Genomic DNA, 8,948 nt, shown 5'->3' with positions numbered 1-8,948 from the left:
CTTGCTTGAATAAACCCTTTTACCTGGTTTTTCTAATTTCCCTTAATAAATTAGGTGGCGACTCTAAAAATACTAAAATCCAATTAGAGCACCAACAACCCCGAAGTAGCTTTTATGCACCCGCGTAAAAGTGAACCGTAACAACCCTGTGTTCCTTCAGTTAATATTAGATATATTTTAAGAATTATGTAAATAATATATGGGTTGACCATGGATTCACGTGACCCATTTTCCTACATAAATTCGCCCCTGTACGAAAATCTCAAACTGTAACCATGTAGCTTGATCAGGGTAAAATGACAATAATGTGTATTTCACGTGCTGAGTTGCATATACAATTAGTGAAGCATCTTTCTTGCGAATGAATTTGTATTTAGATCTTGTACATTGCAGTCATTAAGGAAGTTGACTTGTTAGCGAACAAATAATTTCTTCTATCCATCATCAGAAGTGATTTGGGAGGGTCAGTCAACCTTGCAAGCAGTGAAGGAACAAAAATTACTTAGAGAACTAAATTCTTATAAACTGGTGCTAAACAATGAAAGTATTTAGGGTCCTCTCCTACATCACATCTTCTTCGCTGAAAATATGATTTAGTTGCTTCATATTTCATACAGTACATAGAAGAAAAAATAAGAAACTAATTTTTGGTTAGAATGACAAATACAACCAAAATTTCTTGTTTCTATAATAGTTAGTTAGACCAAGAATTGATGTTAGGATGCTCACCAACATACAAAAATATTACCGGACACCAAGCCACAAATGAAAAGTGCAACCCGAGGGTAGAGAACAGTCGCTTCCTAGTATGACAAATCATAGTAGTATCCACACACAACCTCAAACTAATACAAATATGAGCATGGTGACACACAGGCTATTAAGAAACACAAAACTCAATTACCTGAGAGAATTTCATGAAATGCATGATCATGTAGTTTCTTTTTGACATCTCGGTAAATTGCTTCCAATTCATCCAAAAGCTTGAGGATCACAAGAAAACTGTATTGGCTAACCTTGAATGGAAAATAAATATCTCATTACCATAAAAAGGATGCTATATTCAATTTATTAGCAGAATGCTATCGTAACGACCCGTTTGGTCGTTATAGTCTTTCGGCACTTTTGACCTTTCCCGAGCTTGTTTAGCTCATATTTGACCCGAGGGGACAGTTGACACCCTTCCCGAGGTGGTTAGATGTGATTTGGGTGACTTTTTGGGAAAAATGGGCTTTAAGCAAAAAAGAGTTGACTCAAAATTGAATTTTGGGTAAACAGACTTTTTTCAAGAATTCATCAATTCCGAGAGGTCCGAATGGTCTTTAGAACTTGTTTGTATATTTGGTTCGGTTCCCAATGCAGTCAGGTGCATTTCAGGACTTGGGTTGGGAAGTTGATGTTCAGGTATCGAGGTTGACTCGGTTAAAGAGACTTTCGTTGGGAATTCCGAGGCCACGTGTGTGTTCGTAGCGTGTTTTTATGTATGTCTGCATATTTGGTATGTGAGCAGATAGCCTTGGGAGATAGTCAAAAATTCGGGTTGAGAGTGTGAAAGGCTTGGAATTTCTGCTATTTGGTGCCCGCTTTGGCGGTACCAGCACCGCCGCAGCTATACCACTTTAGCGGTCACCTTGTCGCTGAAGCGGCCTATGTGATTTGGGTAGGACCGCTAAAGCGGTGCCGTTGAAGCAGTATAATGGTCGCGGAAGCGGGTGACGGGTATTTAATTTCATTAAATGAAGTGTTAAAAGCCCTAAGTCCCTCATTCATTACTATTCCGAAAACTGAGTTATTGGGAGCTGTTCAAGGCATGGGGGAAAATCTTGGTGGTAAGTCATTCTATCTTCTTTCCTATTCTATCATTTCATTATCACCTTAGGATTCAATTATCATGCTAGTTCACTAAGAGCTTAAGAATTGAAAGAGGGTTCAATGAGTTCTTTTTCTAGGCTTTGTAATCTTGATTTATTGATTGGGTTAGCTTCTTTAAGCATGGAATTTATGATTAGAATCTTTTATTGCATAATTTCTTCCTAATTAATGGCTAAATTATGGGATTGGAAGTTAGGGTTTATACCCAAATTTGGGGGTTTTGCCTAGAACCCTAATTTGAGTAAATTCTTGGTTATTCTAGCTTGATATTTTTGGGAATTGACAACCTTGAGCTTTAATTTCATGTTGGAACCTTTAGATTTCCTATTTCACCCTTCTGGTTCATAAAACCCATTCCATAGGTTGGGGATTTGGGTCTTGAATAGAAGTACGGTTTAATTGATGTTTTTCTTGATTCTAATTTCATGATTCGAATATGCTTAGACTTTCATTACCTCGAGGCTCAAAGGAAAGGATAGACTAAGGTGTGATTGTGGAGACGACTGTTTGGCCTTCCAAGTAGGTTATGGTTTACCCTATGGGGAGACCTCCTTTAGCGAAGCATATATCTAGACGATATTGTCGGAGAATGCATGCAAACCTTCGGGTATGAAATTAGGTTGGATATTTTCTTAGGTTGAGCCTTGTTGTGTGATTTGGGGGTTAGCCACCCCATTGTGTTGTGACTTATCTTGTTCTATTGTTATTGGCTCGATGCCACGTGGAGATCGTAGATATTGGTGACTATTGATATATCTTGATTATGATATTGTAGCCCTTTACTTGTTGTCGTTTGAGTCGAGGATAGTTATTCTATTATGGCTTATTGTATAGCCTTTTATTGATATTGTTGATGTGCCCATGTGTGGTACTTTTGATACTGATTTGATTATTGACATTAAACTCATACATTGCACGCATTCTCATCCTTCATGATATGTTGTTGATACATTGATGATATACAAAGAAACACTGTTATGAGCTGGGCTCAGTTGGATGAGAGTGACGTGAAGACCGATGTCCGATATTTATCCCGGAATCGAGGTATGAGTGCTGGTAACGAGCAGAGGTTGTTGCCGGAATCGTGAGGGTACATGAACTTCGCGGGTCCCCCATGGGTTGTGTCGTCAAGATGTGATGTTCTATCATCGGAGTACACGTGTACGGTGCATATGCATTGCATTCACACTTCATACATTATTGCATTGCATTGTGCTATGGCTTCTATTATGATATTCTTGTGATGTACTTATGATATACGGATTCAGATTGAATATAGTGAGACTTAGGACATTTGGGTTTAGATGCTATAACATAGGTGATGACGTGTACTTAGTTACTGGCTCATGATTGACTTATACCTTGTTGATTTACTTGTTTATTTTACTTTATTGCCTTGATATATGTTAGTTAATCTTAGTCGGCCTATGATACCTACCAGTACTTGTTGTTTGTACTGACCTGCACTTGCTGCATTCTTATATGAATGCAAAGTTCCAGGTGGGTTTGACCTCTACTCCTCTTGACTGATAGTAGTTCGAGGGTTGCTGTTTAGAGTCTTACAGGGTGAGGACGAGGACGTTCGCCGCCTTGAAGATTCTTCTTTTATTTATGTGTTACTTGATATTCTGAGACATATTGAGACTATTGATGTACTATTATTACCTCTAGACTTATAGATTTTAGTTAGCTGCTCTTGTATGACTAGACAGATTTTGGGATGGTTTTGATGTATCTCCGCATTATTTATCTATTATTCTATCAGACTTACGTATTTTCGTCTCTTCCGCTTATTTACTTATTATTTCATGTTTCTAAGATTGATGGGATAAGAGTTCTCCTAGCGTGGTGGGAAAGGTAGATGCCCGCACGACTTAGCGAAATTGGATCGTGACAACTATGTATGAAATGATCTTTCTACTAAGTTGGCTGATTGAATCAGTAATGCAAGGAGATAAATTGAATTACTTACAGCTTTGGCCAAAAAATTCCACTACAGTTCCCTCCAACTTTTCCAACCTCTATTTTTAACATTGATAGACAAAGTTCCTCATAAATTTGGAATAACTGGATGTAATCCCCCAAGCCAGGACCATTTAAAAAGTTTGACGGGGTGCGGTTCCTCTTGTTCTTATGGCTCTTACCATAAGTTTAACAAATTAATTGGTCAACTTTGAGTTATTTCCTACTTAGGTACTCAGGCATAAAAGAAAGCAATCGAAGAACATAAGATTGAGACTTATTCAAGAAGAGATAGTAACAAGAACAAGGATGTAACATCTTGCCTTCCTTTCTCAAGTCATTGTAAAGGGCCTCTATGATGTTTTAAGGCTTTTGAGGAGCTAATAATGTGCAATTTTTTCTACACTAACATGAGAAACACAATAATCCTAATTAAGGGCCACATAATAGAACAATTAATTCCATTTTGGTCATAAATTGGTATCTTTAAAAAGGATGAAACTAATGATATTATGTAGCTCTCACGCACCAAGGGTGCCAACTTTCCTAAAATTCTTTTATGATCATCACCAAGGGAAGGCAAAAACTACTTCAATATGATGACTAACTCAAGGCTCAATTTCATCACCTTGGGAATTCACCTTCCTACTCCCACCCTCAAAGTTAATCTACATCACAGCTCAATTAATTTGATTCAACTTGCTAACATATAACGATCAGTGTTCACGTTATTCTAAAAAATTAGGGAAAAGGATAGTTGTTACATTTCCTTTGCATGGATCAAAGTGTTGTAACTAATTCTTTCACTTGAAGCAATTGTGTTTAAAAATTGATGAGAAATAGATTTCATCAATTAGTGCTTCAATTCCAGATAAGAAAGCAATACCTGTAGCACTAATGAGATAACAACAACTCTCACGAATCGATTCCCTAGTTCAGTCAATCCAAAAAGATTACCAACTAAATCATGAACTTTAAACAATGAAATAGTCTAGTCATTGATTAAGTATAACATGCCACACCATCCACCTTCTAGAGATCCATTGGTAGCACGAATTCAGAGAATAGAAAACATTAGTGTTAGTGTTGAGTTTGTGCATAATACAACTTTACTTATTCTATAGAGATGAAGGTCTAAATCTAAACTCAACTTACTTCTAGATAGCAGAAGCAATATATATGCAACAAGATATTATCAAGGGAACTAAAGAACTGCATACACGATATTATTGAGGGAACTAAAGAGCTGCATAAAAAACTCAGACACTAACCTGTCAAAGAAGCATGCAGTAGAATGAATTTCAAATATTTTTGTTAGAAGCAACATGTGATATCTTGGTGGTGAGGTATTACTTCATTAAGTTCTTGGTTACATGATGGTACCTCTCATGTACTATGTTTCTAAGTATTAGCATCAAAATTGGCTATTAGGAGGAATTGAAGTAGAAGAAAAAATATTAGCAATAACCTTAGAAAACATGCATCTTTTGGAGGCGCTATTTCAAACTGCAACTAATTTAAAAGTGCTGACTCCATTTGCAAAACCTGCATAATGCAGAACACCTAATGCAACCACAAAGTCTAGAAATTGCAAGGTCGTGTGTATTGAAAAGTCAAGCTTACCTGCTTCCTGGAGTGAGTTATGTTTTATATAGCAGAACTATTGTACTTCAGATGCAAAATCTACTCATACTTGCTGCAAACATTATATTTGTCATCCTAACAGCCAGAAAGTCAAATCTCTTAGAACGAGATCATCAAGCAAAGCTGCTTGTAGCAACTATAATAGTTGCCTATCCATCAGATCATCACATCCAATGTAGTAGTTAAGAATCAGATAGAAGGTAATACAAAGTAAATGCATATAGTTCCGGGATGGACTCACCTTCGTAGATTTATACAATGAGTGGAAGCGAACGACCAGAAAACCTTCAGATATAACTCATTACAACTCATTACCCTGATGAAGGTGGACGTTTTGAAATTTATCATACTAAGATTGTGAAGCATCTGTCAGGAAGTTGTACAAACTCCATTCGAAGGAATCTTAGTAAAGGAATATTGCTCATTGTTGTGATGTTCAAAGGATTGCTTAAAAAAAGATAATCACACATCTTCAAGCTGCAAGGCCAGGAACTATTACATTATAAAAGAAAACTGTTTATTGCTTAAAGGAATGCGGTCAATGAAAATAATGGAAAGACTATTTAACCGCACCAGCAAATTCATAACCATTACAAAGTGAAAAATTGCAACTGACCGCATACCCGGCTTTCAAAAAGAATAGTTTCTTGTCAATATTCTCGAGCATCACATTGAGTGCAAATGTTATCTGGAAAACAGAGATGGCATATCAAAATATTGACAGCTAAAAAACTGGTAGAAATCAAAACCAAAAAGGATTAATTTTCTACTGGGTGAAGCTAGTAAACTCAGTTATCCTAGTCGTGTCACCCTTTTACAACAAGCGTTTCCACACACATGAATGTTTATTTACATATTAAAATTAATGTGTTTCTTCATTTATTTAAAATCTAATTGTGATAGTATCAACTCATGTAACAACAAACTTAATCTAATTTGGGACCTTCTATGGATGTAAAATTATCTGATTGTTTAGTAAATCCATACCTCTAAGGAAAAGTAATTTCTCTAAATTGTTTGGAATGATATCTTCACACGGTACTCCTCCCAAGGGAAAATATCAAGAGCCATGACACTCTTAAAAGTTGCAGTGCTTTTACTGTTTAACACGACCCTCAAGGAAAGGAAAGGAATATTTCTAAATCATTCTTACCTATTGGATTCTTCTGCAACTGTTGCATAAGTAATAATAAAGCTATTATATCATTAGTCTTATATCTCTAGTATAAGAATTGATCAGATCCATTTTGTTAGCTGCTTCAATGCTCTGTTAGATGAATGTTAAATTGCAAGGATTAATGAACTCAAAGCTAGAAATTAAATAATGTTTGTTTCGGAAGGAGCATGTCATGGAAAATTTTATTTCCTACAAAAGATTATATCAAACACTTTTTTAGTATCACGGTATTCCTATTCTGTAATCATACATGTAGATTTAGAAGAGAAGTGTAAAGGAGCTGACCAAGAAATTACAGATTAAACAAAAACTATAGAACAGATATCACATGCATTTACACATCCTACAAAAAAAGGAAATGTGTAGCCAGAATATATCAAAGACACTAAAATTAAAATCAAGACACCAAGAACAGAGAACAAATCATTAATAACTTCAGAAGATGAAGAAACGTTTCAGAATCATATGCTAACATTAGCCAACAGCAGTCAATTATAAATACATGCATGTCCGAATCAATACACCAAGTAAGAGTAACAGTTTAGAAAGAAACTTACAACAAATCTAAAATAGTCAAAGCAACCACAAGAAAGAAAATTGAACCACAATGCGATTAGGACAAGATAAAGTGAAAGAATAGAAGAGATCAATAGATTTTAAAGCAGAGTGAAATTGGGGAAAATAATAGCTGAATATAGATGAATTGGGGGTGAACAGATATGGGAAAACCGGAAGGGAAAGCAGGGCAAATGCCAACAGAAAGGAAACCAAAGGAATGATTGGGAAAACTTCAGTGAGGACACACGTGGGGACTTACAAGAGTACCATGTAACAGGTACAATTATAATGTGAAATACCAAGTTTACCCTTCGTCGTCCATGGAAAGTTTCACTTATTAATAGTTTAAATTAAATATTCTTTTTCAAAAGGGGTGTACTAAAGATTCAAAATATTTGGTCAAAATACTAGACTTGTTATTAGTTCTCTTAGGGATTTTATATACACGTGGCTTTATGACAACAAAACGTTACTAGTGCTATTTTTATTGTAAAATAAATGACTACGGAAATGGAAAACAGTAATAGCAATTAATATTTGAGTAAGATAGTTATGGAGGGGTAATTCTACAAAGAAAGATAATGTTATATGAATGATTGTTACTGTTATAGGCAAAACGTTATTATAGAGAAGAAAAATATAACATAAACTGCAGTCCTACATAATATTTACTTGGTATAGTAGTGGTTACCTATTATAAAGAAATCTAACTTTACTTTTACTCAAGTAAAATACATCTCACTTCTGAAAAATCTTATGAAAGTGAAGGTTGATTTGAGTGGGGCCAAAATGAAATTTGAGTCATAGAAGATTGATCAACAAATTCTTGGCTCGATGTGGCATGGTGAAAGCCACTCATTGACGAAATTAATATTGATGTTCATTATGTTGATACATCTATTAAAGTAGGGAAGCAGGCCAATGACCCTCAATTATGAAAACTAGAATAACTTTACGCTCCATTTGAATTTGATTTTAAATAGGGAGAATTTCATAAGTTACTAACTTGGAAGCCTTATTTTTGTTTTTTAGCTACATTTTACCTATTTACATCACGTAACAAACATATAACAAAACTTAGCACTTGTTACTTATTGTATTCGCGTTGCTGTATTCATGAATACAGTCATTAAGTTTTGCTGAATTTTGTATTCAATTTGAATGTATTCAAACTCAACTGTATTCATTGTAGCTGCTTTTACATTGTATTCACTTCATTATAGTTAATCGGCTCTATACAAAACACAGAATTTTGCACTAAAAAAGTTAACGAATACACTCAAAAACTGAATACAAAGAAATAGACTTCACTTTATTCATTTGTATACACTTCAAAATTCAATGTATTCATTTGTGTATAAGAAATAAAATCAACGAATACACTCAAATACAGAAATACAAGAAATAAAATACACCTAAACACTGAATTGTATGCTAAAAAAGTTAATGAACACACTGAATCGTATGCTAAAAAATTAATGAATACACTAAAAAAGAAACACGATTTTTCAGGTCCGGCACCAGAATCTGACCGGAAAAGCTAGCATCGGTCAGAGTCCGGCAAAGCAACATCTGACCGGATCTGAGGTATACCGGATCTGACGTATAGCAGATTTCGACAAAGCAATGTTTGTCGACGGTGAAGATCTGATGAATATCCGGTCAGATCTGGCCAAGATCTATTTAGTTTTTGTGCTCATGGGGCTATTCAGCTCCTTCCTTTTTTGTCCAACAT

General features: G+C 35.3%; 1 long non-coding RNA gene across 3 annotated transcripts; it reads right to left on the bottom strand.

Moving 5' to 3' along the window:
* Positions 1-221: 221 nt before the first annotated feature.
* Positions 222-7,435, bottom strand: LOC132067308 (uncharacterized). 3 transcript variants are annotated; one of them, XR_009417121.1, is made up of 3 exons: positions 7,213-7,435; positions 5,303-6,166; positions 222-473 (listed from the first exon to the last, which is right to left on the bottom strand). It is a non-coding gene; the product is annotated as an uncharacterized LOC132067308 (long non-coding RNA). The 3 variants fall into 3 exon arrangements; XR_009417123.1 differs by lacking the exon at positions 222-473 and having other exon boundaries at positions 744-5,379; positions 5,458-6,166; positions 7,213-7,434; XR_009417122.1 differs by lacking the exon at positions 222-473 and having other exon boundaries at positions 744-5,553; positions 5,720-6,166; positions 7,213-7,433.
* Positions 7,436-8,948: the final 1,513 nt, after the last annotated feature.

Source organism: Lycium ferocissimum, chromosome 8, assembly GCF_029784015.1.
Source record: "Lycium ferocissimum isolate CSIRO_LF1 chromosome 8, AGI_CSIRO_Lferr_CH_V1, whole genome shotgun sequence".
NCBI lineage: Eukaryota > Viridiplantae > Streptophyta > Magnoliopsida > Solanales > Solanaceae > Lycium > Lycium ferocissimum.
Note: the sequence above shows the minus strand (reverse complement) of the source record. Positions and strands in the feature narration are given on the sequence as shown.